The sequence below is a fragment of the Cupressus sempervirens genome, chromosome 7 (assembly GCF_028749045.1).
Source record: "Cupressus sempervirens isolate cs-2001-9-10 chromosome 7, ASM2874904v1, whole genome shotgun sequence".
In the NCBI taxonomy this organism is placed as follows: Eukaryota; Viridiplantae; Streptophyta; class Pinopsida; order Cupressales; family Cupressaceae; genus Cupressus; species Cupressus sempervirens.
In genome coordinates this window covers 168565564-168579663 of record NC_143124.1, presented here as the reverse complement: position 1 = coordinate 168579663, position 14100 = coordinate 168565564, and positions in this window count along the sequence as shown.

Sequence of the window (14100 nt, the reverse complement as noted above, 5' to 3'; positions counted from 1 at the left end):
TTATGGGATATTTTTGAAGTGACAAAAGTTGTTGACTAACAAACCCGTAAAAGTGGCTTGAATTAGGTGCAGTCGAAAGGCAACAAGAAAGCCGCTGACAAACCCTGTATTCTTTATTCCATGCTCCTTTATTTGAATCCCAAGTTATGGATCAATGTCATCCATTGAAATGTTTCTCACCATCCTGCTGCATCCCATAAAAAATTAGTTAACCCTTCCTCGGCAAACACGCTGTTGCACACGTACTCAAACAACTTTGTACACGTTGGTCTAGGGGTTACCCTCCAATTATTAACTAACTAAATGTCCATAATATCATATACTAATAGTGGTGTTAATATATCATGTACTAATAGGCCTTCACCGTTACGGGGCAATAATCATAACCTTTTTGTCACTTTGATCTACAAAATATAATTGTCAAAATAACTAAATTTATACTCTAATTATCATTCACCATGTTTACATAAACACTACAAGTACACAACTATTAGTAAATTTGTAATATACATCAAGTTTAACCAAAGAAGTATTTTTGTTATTAAAAAATAAACATCATTGTTTACAAATACAAATACAGTGAGTGAAATGTCCTAGGACTTTTAAAATAGGGGAAAGGAACAAATAGTTGAGTAGGATCTAATAGCAATATAATATCCAATCTAACACATTTTTACTATCTATTATAATTAATTGATCTATTTGTAAATATTGAAAATTCAAATAATGATAAAAAATAGACCAATACTTGAACACATGAAAATTTATAAATGTCATAGAAAAATAAATAAATGAATTCATTAATAAGTGAAATAAATAACTTTTTGTCTCAAACATAATATTATAGCTATCTAATATATGTGCCACTCAATAGAATAAGATGCTCACTTAAATAAACATTGATATCTTAGTGAGTTATTTTTACCTCACGCATGCCTAGTCATGATGAAGTATCTCATCATGGAAGGCGTATATGGTGTGTATCATTTTTACCATTTTCATTTGCTTAATCACTTTTGTAATAGGGAGTTAGTTTGCATTCCTTTTTTTTCTGATGAGTTTGCATTCCTTTTTTTTCTGATGCATGCCCTAGAAGAGATGGTTATGGATGTTAGGGGGAAAAAAAGAATAATTTCACTATGTTGAACCAAGGGCTCATGTTTTGTTTATTTTAGTTCCACCTGGCCCTTGCCCTCTCGGAGTGAGCCATTGATAATTTTTCCCCCACTAGTGCCCCCTTTCGTATGGAGTTTGCAGGTGATAGCTATGTCCCTACTCCACAACCCTCACCATGCCAAACCTCGATCAAGAGCAGGAAAAACAAATCCTTGGTTTTAGAGTCGGATGCCAATAAAAAAATTAGAATTAAAAAAAGGGAGGTGGAGATTGGGGACTCAAATGATGAGTTCCATGGGAATAGAAGATCGGGTAGGCTTGCTAAGACCAAGGGTATATTTAAAAAAATGGCCAGATGTTCTCAAGAGGATAAGGAGGAAGATACTAATTCGGAGCAAAGTGTTAAGACTTCAGGGGATGATAAGGAGAAGTTGCAGGAGGATACTTATAACAAAGAAGAGGAGAAGTGGGATGAAAATGTTGATGGCGCATGAGATTTTGAGGCGAAGAACCCTTTCCAAGACCCCACTCATATTTCTGCCACTTTCACCCTGTTACCTACTCCCAACTAAGCAGACCCCAAATTTGACAAAGCCTCCCTTGACACTATTTCTTCCCCAATAAGAAATGATGGTTTGGAAATCTTAAGGGCTCCTACTAACACTCTGGATGTGCAGGATAAGAGGAAGTCTTTGGTGAATTGCAACAAAGAACTAAAGATAGGTATTGCGGAGAAGGTGGTTGTTACTCCCAAAGACCTCTAGGAACTGAAGGATTGGTGTCATGCATTGGAGGAATGGTTCACCCTCTTCTCCAAATTCATTCTAAAGGTGACCTATGCAGTGATGACCACCCTCTAGCTTCTGGCTCACGAGGAGGGCCTAAGGAAAGATGATTTGAAGCTGCTCTACAATTTCCTTATGGAGGACTAGGCCAAAGTTATGTTGGCTAGGAAAGGCAAGAAGAAGGATGCCAGTTAGTGGCATTTCCCATGCCTGGTATTTTTTTGGTGCTCTATTGGTTGTTCTTTTCGTCCACTTTAGATGGTTGTGGTTTTTCTATGGAACTTGAGCTTGGGTTGTGGGTTCTATGATGCGTTGACCACCTACATGCCTTTTGTTAATTTGTTAAACTGTGTTAGTTTTAAGAGCATGAAATTTTAACACTTTTATTTTACTTCTATTTTTTATGTAATTCGTTAAGGGGTTTGTTTGGTTATCTATTGATTTTTTGATGGTTTTTTGTTGGTAGTTTCACCACTGTTGCATAGGGCCAACCCTTGTTTTGGTTGCTTTTATATTAATAACATTGATATCTTAGTGTGCAAATACTATTCTTATATATACAACTATTTGGGTAGCAATGTATATGCATAGAGTAAATCATATTAATAATATGTCTCATCACAAATATAAAAGGTGAATACTAATAAATGTCTTATATTTTCTATTGAAATGTGCGAGATTGTCAAAAAATAAAATTAGTGTTCAACAACTCATCTCATTTGTTTTGGATAAAGGTTGTATTTTATATAGATACATGTTATTTTTATTACAACGAATATTTTTTTTGCATGGAAGTATTCATCATTTTGTGTTTAATATAAAATTTATAGATAACATATATTTATGATTAGTAATAACTATTTGGTTCATTTAAGTTGCATATATGTTACATTTCATATAGTTATACAATATTCTATTAACATCAAAAAATGATATTGTTAGAGTGGGGTTGTCATTGCACCAAAAGATCGATCTGTCAATGCCCGATACAACCACTCAGTTTATAGTACACAAAAGCCAGTTAAACCCTTGTCACAAATCTCGAGGGGAGCGCTGAACAAATTTCTAACAATCTTACTCTTAGCATTACCCAAGGGTCTAACGATTCAAACTTGTGACCAAGCTCTGATACCACTTGTTAGAGTGGGGTTGCCATTGCACCAAAAGATTGATCTATCAATGCTCAATACAATCACTCAACTTATAGTACACATAAGGCGGTTAAGCCCTTGTCACGAATCTTATGGGGAGTGCTGAACAAATTTTTAAAAAAAATTCAATTCAATTATTAGAGATTTTTAGATTAAGCTTTGGCTGAATGTTTGAAAAGTCATTTTTTAGACACATTTCACTAGGTGCATTATTTTAACGAGTTATGTGATGAGTCACATTGTCAAACCTTGGTTCTAAGTAGTTCAATGTCTACTTGACAATAAAAAATATGAAGGTCTTACGATATCCCATGTGGAGACTATACGTTGATGAAGTTAGCTCTCACGACTACTAGTTAGACCTAACACGCACAACTATTGATGCACTATATAGTCAATCACGAAGTTAGACTTGGCTCCTTCAAATTAAAGATAGCAAAGGGGAGGAGAGTTCATTTAAAAGAAAAAGGAAGAGGGGGAGAAGGAAGGAGTGAAAGAAGGATTAATGGAAGAGTATAAAAATGAGAATAAAATAAGGAAGATACTTTTTCAGAAGGTTGAAATGATGAAAGGACAAGACTCTTTGAAAGGGTTGTAATTATGAATGGTTGTGACTCATTCAAAATGTTGCAGTTCTAAAATACTATGACTTTTTGAAAGGGTTGTAATCTTGAAGGGTTGTGAGTTTTTAGGACATAGATGAAAAATAAAACAAGATTTATAAAGTACCATTGAATAAGAAACACACAATGATCATATTAAAAGGAGAATTAAAATAATACATGGGCATTAAACATAATAAAAGGAGCATATTAATAATATTAGCAAATATTAAGAATATAATTAAACATTTAAGTTATTGATTTTAGAATACACTACAATATTTGGGGTCAAAATTTTCATGCTTTTTTTGCAATTTTCCTCAGCCCTATCACAATACCAGTGTTGGCATCATAATTGCAATGCCTCCATAAGTATTAAAAAGAAACAACATAAATTATTCGCTATTTTTTTTATTGTGGAGAGTTACACAAGAAAGAGGGCTGAGAGTTCCAAACGAGGGTGGAGAGATGTGAACATTGTCGCACCCTTATGATTGGTGCATTTCGTTGCTATGATTTCTATATTTCGTTATTGTACCCCTGCTCTGTGATTTTGTTGTTATGATCTCTATAGTTTGTTGTCATGCCCTTGCTTTGTGATTTGGTTGTCATGCCCTTGTGATCTATGTATTTCGTTGTCATGCCCTTGCTCTATGATTTTGCTATCATGCCCTTGCTCTGCAATTTTGTTGTCATGTCATGCCCTTGTGATCTCCACGCCCTTGCTCTATGATTTCGTTGTCATGCCCTAGCTCTTCCATTTTCTTCAAGGGCTATGTAAATGTTCATTTCTTTTCCTTCTAAATAGGTATCTCTTTATATTTCTTTCTAAACATGTATATTTAGAGATCTTTTTAAAGGTGCTTATTATATCTTAGCACAACAGAAAATTGATCCAATTGCATACATATTCTAGAATCCAAATAATAAAATAATACAACTCACCCAACCTGTGCTGAGTGACTTACCTCAAAATCCTCCACACAAATAATGCAGACCAAGAAAAAGGGCAGAGTTCTCAAGAAATTTTATGAAAACATATAATAGCACATATTTTTAGATAGAAACTTACAAATTTCTGTAGAACTATCATCAAATTAGGTACAATAAAATGAACAATCAACTGTTCCCATCTAGCAAGATCAAATAGAGTTTTTCATGGTGATAAAATTGCATATGTAGATGCATCACTTGAATGCCAAGCATGAAGTGTATTCCCCAATTTTTAATGAATGGTTGGATATAAAGGCTCCACACATTGGCCCAACAATAGAAGCTAAGAATGTAACCATGCATGTATTGGTGTGCTCTCCTTGTGAGGATCCTAAGTATCTACTACTACTATTAATTTGGGCATCACTATATGATCTAGAATGTTATGAAGTACTGAAGCTAGTAGTAACTTCTCCTATGTCTCTAGAAAACATAGCATAGGTTTAGGGTCCCTTGGCTCCTAGGAATTTGTAGCAGCAATTCTCACTGCTAGAAGAATAACTTCAGTGAAGAGTTGAGTGTAATGAGTTGAAGAAGCAAGTTTCACTTCTGTATAAATGCCATAATCATGAGGCTCATTCCCTTGTAGAAGCTTCTGTCATAATGACATCACCTCTAAACCATGCAAAGGATGTTGAAGGTGGTTCCCAACCTTGAAACACTCTTATAATCATTTGATACTTGGGATCATCGTAGGGAGACTATGCCAATACTTGAAAAACTCTTATAATCATTTGATATTTGGACTATAAATTCTCAAAGACAATTGCAAGCTGTGGATCTGATGTCATAGTACTTATCGCCACACTTTCTTAGATTCTACCTAGTGGCTCCCATAATATTCTCAATGTTGTCTAGATGTTGTTTCTATCATGTAGTCTCTTTCTAAGGTTGCTCCTTCTTCTCTTTCTAAAGCAACTCCTTCTCCTTCACTCTTGTGCCTTCAATTTTGATTATCAAACTTCTAAATATCTGCCTCTATCTTATCTAAAATCAACCTCACATTGTGTTGCAACTTTGGCATAGGTGTTTGATCATCAATAGCTTTCATTTAAACATTCAAGTTCAAGATTGGTCAACACACTTACTTGTGGATCTCTCATGTCAAGCACTTTCTATATTGTTTCAACACCATGTTCTTTCTTTTGAGCTAATAGTTCTTTAGGTGCATTTTCTTGTAAAACATTAATTTTTTTGAACAATTGTAAACTCTTAGAAAGTGCATTGTTGTTTTCATGCATGTATGTATGTATAATAATAAATAATATTACTGTTTTCATGTATGTCAAAATAATAACTAAAATTACCATTGGATCATCTAATAATGAAGCAATCAACCTAGTTAATTATCAACTAGACCAATTTAACTAGTATTTCCAATGCCATAGTACCTACCATAAAACTTCCCTAGATTCTATCTAGTGGCTCCCATAATATCCTCTATTTTGTCTAGCTATTGTTTCTACAGTGCAGTCTTCTTTCTAAAGTTGTTCCTTCTCCTTCACTCTTGTACCTTCAATTTTGATTATCAAACTTCTATCAAAATCAACTTCACGGTGTGTTGTAACTCTGGCATAGGTGTTTGTCCATTGATAGCTTTCATTTAAGTATTCAAGTTTTGAAGATTGGTCAACACCCTCACTTGCGGACCTCTCATGTCAAGCAATTTTTGTATTGTTTCAACAACATTTTCTTGTAAAATATTAATTTTGTTGAACAATTGTAAACTCTTAGAAAGTGCATTGTTATTTTCATGTATGTATGTATGTATGTATGTATATATACACACACACATGTATATGTATATATGTGTATATACACATATATACGTATATATGTGTATATACACATACATACATACACACACATATCTGTGTGTCTATGTATGTATGTATGCATGTATGTATACAGAGAGATCTTGTGGATTATGGATTATCGATTATAAACAAAAAAAAAAAAAAAAATACAACATTAATCATTCCCCATTTGTTTTGATTGATTGTGGAGAGCTATGCACGAAAGAGGGTGGAGAGCTCCAAACAATGGTGGAGATCAGTGCAGATCTAGGATTTTGTTATTGTTCCCTTGTAATCACTGCATTTCATTGTCATACTATGCCCTTGTGATCTTCGTGCTCTTATTCATATATATGTATGTATGCATGTATATATGTATGTATGAATATATATTTATGTATGTAAGTATATAAACAAAGAGATCTTGGCACAATAGAAAAATAATAAAACTCACTCAACAAGTAGCATGGCCACAGATGCAATGGCAACGCCTATGGGTAAGTAGATTCCTCTTTCTCTCTCTTATTTTTATGTGTTTATTTCACTTGAACTATTATTTCTTAGGGGGCATTTTGTAATATTAGATTCATTTTATGTAGGAGGCAATGAGGACATTCCAAGACGTACCCGTGTGATGAATTGCTCTTGAGCAATGAAGATGGACTTCTCCTGAGAGTAGCAGGAGGTGATGAGGACATTGTAGGTACTTTAAAGATTGATCTCATGATATTCTAGGTAACTTATCATGCTTATACATGCATGAATGCTCGAGTATTAAACCTTACATTTAATAAAAGGAATATGTGCTTTTAAACAAGCTTTTGGCACATTGATTATTGTCACAAGCTTTTAAACATACCTATATAAGGAGTGAGTAAGAACATATATAGGTTAACCGTACATTAACTATAAACTACAACACAAAGGTTGCACCAGGGTATTATAGTATTATAATTATAGAAAACTGCCTGATTCACCCGAGTGGGTATATGATGGCGAAGAGTTGTATTAGGTGTATAAAGTTCACTAGTGGTTAAAGGAATACAACTACATCAAAGTAATTAGAAATTAGAACTACATATTTGTTAGAGTGAGTAGTTCAACGGTCTTGATCCCATGGATATGAGTATGTAGGAAACCTGGTTGGTGGAGTATGCCTGCAATGTGTAGATGCCTTGGACATAGTTAGGTAGTACTTAACTATTTTAAGACATTATATGTTAACTCACGAGGCTCATTCCCTTGCAGAAGCCTCTACCACAATGACATTACCTCTAAACCATGTAAAGGATATATGTATGTATATATATGTATGTGTGTATATGTATGTATAACAAAGGTCAAACTCACTTGTTTGCTTCACATACTTGGAATACAAAAATAGTCCTAGCTTTTAAAAAATGGAACATCTCCTATTTGATATAATACCCTCAACTGGATTATGCTTGACTAAGATATGCATATACATCACAGACAAGATTAAGTAAATGGCTCTTGAATTTTAATTCAACGTCAATTTTCCTAAAGTGCTTTTTATTTCACCAAGACTATTGTTTCTTTTTCAGTATGAGTTTGATTTTATGAAGAATTTAGTAACAACATTATTACAACAGTGAGAATCGTCACTACTACCTACATTTTCATTTTTAGTAATAGTTTATAAGTAACAAGTAGTTTGACACGAATCCTTGACAAATTCATTGTTTCCCTTTAGATACATTCTAATCCACCACGAACCAACAAGAAGTTAGCTTTGAATAACTTAATAAATAGTACAACAAAAAAATGAGTGGCCCATATACTTTTCAAATAGAATTTCTCGCTACATGATGCATTTAAGGTTAAAATGAAGTTTTTGATTAACTAAAATAGGTTTTACAGGGATCCTGAAACCCAAAATTTTTACATAATAATAGAAATATAAATAAAAAGTAAAGTCCAGCTAGTACGCATCTGCTTATAAAAAGCCAAAACTAAAAGACAAGCCCGTAGCCAGGATGTAAAAACTAGTAACACTAGATAAGGGCAAAACAAAAAATGTAAACTAGAACTATTAGTTCTCCCTATCTAGAACCTATAGAGTCTCTGTAGCTTCATTGGCCTTTCGGTTGTCTGCGTTCGCTTGATCCTGGATCTGATCATCTGCCAGTCCCCTGGTCTCTTTCTTTTCTTCCTCAGTTTTCACATAGTCCATATTGTCTTTATCTTCTTTTTCCCTGCCAAAGCTAGCTTCCTTAAGTGAATCTCCCAAACTATTGATGTTTTCATTTAGAGTGTTCAAAGTTGCAACCACCTAGTTAGCCAGGTTTTGATTAGAATTCTCCATCCTTAAAACTCTTTTTTCAACCATTGAGATGCGATCCTCCTAGTCAACATGGTGTCCTTGGTCACTACTTCTCATGTGGTTGTCCTTCTAGCTCACTTTCTCCTTGAGTTCTTCTATCTCATGAAATAGCCATTTGATAGATCAAAAATTATCTATCATGCTATTTTTAGCATTATTGAGCAGGTTGAGACCATATTCTCTTGCATTGTTAGAGATTGCAACAAGAGTCGGGTCAAGAACTTCATCAAAATGGACTTTACTGTCCTTTTCCTCCATCACCTAGGGGTTCATTGTTTCTCTAACTATCCCCATCTTCGCAGTTTTGGAGTTAAAATTTATCCATGATCCCCTGTTGTCTTTCAAAACCACCTCCCCACTATCTTCCACCAGAGAAATTATCTTCCCCTATGGTGAAGGAAAGGTAGGGATAGGGCTTGAGATCAAAGGAGTCTAGTCTTTTGTTTCTTCTAGAAGCAAAGCCTCCTTAGCCTTCCTTTTCTTGGGGTTCCTCAGTGTAATTTTCATTTCCTCCTCAACCTTCTCACTATCCTCCTCCTTCACCTCTTCCTCTGATTCTATCTCCTCTTCTTCAATGTTGTGCTCCTCCCCCTCTTTTTCCTCAATCTTGGGGGGATTAGGGGTTAAACCCCTAGGGCTTTTTCTACTGGGAGCAATGCTGGTAGAGGGAGAAACTTTCTCCCCTTCCTTAGGTTTCTTACCTTTAGAGGGGGAATTTTCCTCATCTTCCAAATTAATGCTCTAAACTTCCTCAGAATCTGAGCTTTCAGTTTCCTCAGAAGCATTTCCAGCTTGGCCAAGGGATTTTCCCCTGGTCTAAGACTTTAAGTACTCATATACTAGAAGGAGAAACCCCTCATGAAGAGTAGGATTAGTAGTGGGTTTCTTTTTAAAACCCTCAATAATCTTGCTCATGGAGGTGAAAAGATAAAAAGGAAAAGTAATCTTTATCCCATGCCTAAAGTGATTTAAAAGCACAAAATGATGAGTCTTGACCCTATTGAATCTAGTATCTAGGGATATATATTCGATAATGACTCTTAAGACATACCTCTAGAGCTTTTTAACAGACTTCGTTTCATAATATGTCTCAAACTTCACAAGTTTCTTCTTTTCATTCTCACCCTTCACAAAATCCTTGACTGCATTGGCCAACATTTTCTTATGTTTGAAGAAATTTATCCCCTCCAAGGAGAGCTCTGCAACCTAGGCAATCAAGTCCACATCAACCTGGTGTGTAACCCCATTGATTTTAACTCAGCTATCCTTCCACGATTTCACCATTGTATTGGTGACCTCATTATCGAAACCATAGAGTTTTTCCATGAATTTCATAATGCCACCCTTTTCTAGTTTATGCCATACTTTCGAGTTGTTTCTCTAGTTATCTACCTCCCCGATTGGCTCCTTGCTACTTCTCTCCCAGACCATTATTTCCTTTGGTTCACAAAAATTGCACCTGCTTCCTGTTCTCCTATGAAGTTTAGCTTCCTTCTATTTTTGAAACCCAAAAAAGGTTTTATATATGGCAGAAGGAAAATTGATCCAAAAAGTGTGCCACATGTACTTGATATGATGGAAAAATAATAACTTCACATGATTCTCATTTAATCCTTTTCCAATGTGTAATCTTACAAATCTTACCATAATTAAATTTGGATTGTCTTTGTACTTTCCTAGATTTGTTCCAGTAGTATTAATTCTTTCACAGCCCTCATAAAGCTTTCACCATCATGCCACATCATCATCGTATTTTTTATTACCACTTCATTTACAAACCAGTCTATAGCTGAGTTGGCCTCCCTGTACACATGGCTTATATGGATCTTTATAAATTTTCCTAGGTCAGATTTTATCTCCTCCACGACATTCGCTATAGTCCATGATGGCAAAGATTGACTGGATAAACAATTAATAATATTTAATGAATCCCCCTCTAGCCAAAGGTTGTCAATCCCATAAACCAGTGCTAGTTTGACTATATGAAATGCTGCATTAGCCTCAACAAAATGGTTTAACTGAGTGCCAAGTGGATAGGAGAAAGCCATGACACCACCTCCATGACTATTTCTGATTATTCCTCCATAGCCTGCTGGACCTAGATTTCTTTTGGTAGCCCCATCAAAGTTGGCTTTATGCCAGTCTTCAGGGGGAAGAAGCCACCTAGCTTCCTATCTTTTCCTATCCCTGTCCTTTTTCTTTTCTATGGTATTTCCTCCTTCTATGTTACCTCCCTTTCTAGATGCAAAATTCTCCTTCATTAATCTTTTTATTTTTTCTACAATAATGAAAGCCAAGGATTCCCTATCTCTGAAGATGCGATTATTTTTCTCTTAGTGTGGAAGAGACCAAGAGCCTAACATCTAAGTCTTCATTCCTATGTGTACACTATTCCATTGTCCAAAGAACTCTTGGATATTAGCTGGGTTGCACCAACTGACCCCATAGTCCCTAGTCAAGAGATTCTAGACCTTAGAAGAAAAAAGATAATGAATAAAGAGGTGATTAACCATTTCTGAATCTTGCTTACAAAGGCTACACTTGTTAGGGATGATTTGACCTCTCTTTGCCAAGTTGTCCGAGGTAAGAACTTTGTCTTGGAGAAGAAGCCAAAAGAAAATGTTATTTTTTGGAGTAAGACCTCGAATCTAGGCCTTAGCCCAGATGGGTTTCTCCAATTTGTCCCACATTGAGAAATAACTTGAAGCAACAAAGTATTTACCATTAGAGTTATCTCCCCAAATTACCTCATCCCTCTTATTATTAAGGATCATAGCATTCAGGGTAATCATCAAAGGTTTAAGATCTTGAGAGACTAAGGACAAGTCTTGCCAACCATGACTAGCTCTGTAGTTCCTAACTTTCAGACCAAATCCTCTTATGCATATTTTTACCCATCTCCCATAATGGCGGTGATCAATAAAAGGTCCTTGGCAAAGCCAATTGTCTTGCTAGAAAAATATGTTTTCACCATTGTCTACTTTCCATTTTGCCTTAGACTTGGCCAAAAATTTTGCCTTTAAAATCCCATTCCAAATGTAAGATCCTTGGGGAATCTCAGCCTCACTAAGAAAAAAACTAATGGATTGCCTTCTTAGATATTTCTCCACTATTATATCCCTCCATTCACTTGAGTTCTGAAAAATGTGCCATATCTGCTTGGCCAATAGAGCATTATTGAGATGTCTAATTTTTCTAATGCCAAGACCACCATAGCATTTAGGAAGACATGCATGATCCCACACAACAAGATGATATCTCTTATTATCTTCAACACCTATCCATAAGAAGTCTCTCTGAATCTTCTCCATTCTGTTGGCATTCTTAACCAAAATCCCAAAGATGTTGAGGGCATAAGTAGGAAGATTTTGAAGAGTAGATTTCACCAAAGTACATTTTCTTGCTTGACTGAGGGTGGCTCCTTTCCAACCAGCTAACTTCTTTTTGAATCTGTCAATGATGCTATTCTAGAAGGATTTCGAAGGTTTGAACCCAGAGGTAAACTAAGATAGTTAGCAGGAAGAGACCCAACACCACAACCCAAACTATGAGCAATTTTCCTCTGTCTCTCCAAAGGTGTGTTGATAAAGTAGATTGAGCTTTTCTCCTAGTTAACAGCCTGGCCTAAACTACTCAAGTATTAATTGAGAAAGCCTTTAAGAACTCTAGCCTCCTGAACCAAGGCATCTCCACCAAGGATAGTATCATCCAGAAATTGCTGATGGGTATGCCTGGAAGAAGGTTTGAGGTCATGCAAGCTCCCTTACTGTCTCTTCCTTAGGATTAGCCTCCCCAAGCACTTTGCCAAAATGATGAAGAGAACAAGGGATAAAGGGTCACCCTGTCTTAGTCCTCTTGAAGGAAAAAAAGTTTGAGAGGGAACCATTGACCAATATAGACAAAGAGGGGGTTGAGATAAGATGATGGATAAGTTTACAAACTTGGGCATCAAATCCAAAAGCCTAAAGGACAGCCAATAAGAAATTCCAATCCACCCTGTCATAGGCTTTAGACAAGTCCAATTTAAGAAGAAATCCTTCTCTCTTCCCAGCTTCCAAAGAGTGAATCACCTCATGGACCATAATAATAGAGTCAAGAATCTGTCTCCCTGGGACAAAACAAGTTTGCTGTAGGGAGATAATCAGATGAACGACACTTAGAAGTCTAGTAGTCAGAACTTTTGAGATGATTTTATAGAAAGAGTTGCAAAGGCTAATGGGTTTGAACTTATCCATCGAGTCGACCCCTGGGAATTTTGGAATAAGCACAATAAAAGTAGCATTGAGTTCTTTCAAGAGGTTCTTGGCTCCAAAAAATTCTTGCACTACCTTCACATCATCCCTTTTGACCACCTCCCAATAAATTTGGAAAGAGAAAGTCAGAAAACCGTTTGGGCCAAGAGCTTTATCATTGGGAAGAGAAGAAAGGGCTTGATAAATTTCTTGCTGAGAAGGAATAGCCTTTAGAATGGAATTATGGTGATCAAGTGAAGTACATTGTTGATATAATCAAAAATTTTGATTATTTTCAAAATGGCAAGCCCAAAAATATTGTTTAGCCAATTTACAAATAGAAATCTATTTTGAAACATAGAAAACAATAAATCTTCCAATTACCAAATTCTAATATATAACACACCATACTATATTATGAGTCAATGGAAAACTAAAATATAAAACCTTTTACTTCTTAGTAACATGTCTACAGAAAGAGAAAATAAATCCCATACCATTTACATACTAAATTATACAAAATAATATCTCAAGGAGCTTTCAAGCTTGTGCAAATATTCTCTAACTTCAGTCATAGATATTATGCCTTTGTCATTGTGATTCATTGGTATAGTTGATGATTAGCTGGGTTGATTGCACATTCCTGTAGAAATGTCATTAGATTAGGTACAATAAAATGAACAATCAGTTGTTCCTAGCTAGCAAAACTTTCTTATTATTGTCTTCCTCATACTCTTTACCTATCACCCTCAACATCTCTACCCCAATTACTTCTTTCTCCCATTGTCTCAACACTTCTAGGCTCTATATCATCTTGAATTTTTACAAAGGTATGATGCTTACCAGTTCTACAATCAGAAAAATTCTTTTCCATGTCTCTATTCTTGTATTTTCCTTTTGCATCATATATGATATTATCATGTTTGGTACCTCCATAAATCTCATTCCTCTAATCAGAACCTTTTGTAGACTTTCTATTATATTTCTCTGAATTCATTCCAATATGTCCATAATTTTTATTTTCACTATCATGGTGATGATCAAATCTTCTCCATTTCACCCTTTTTTTTGGTAGCTTCTC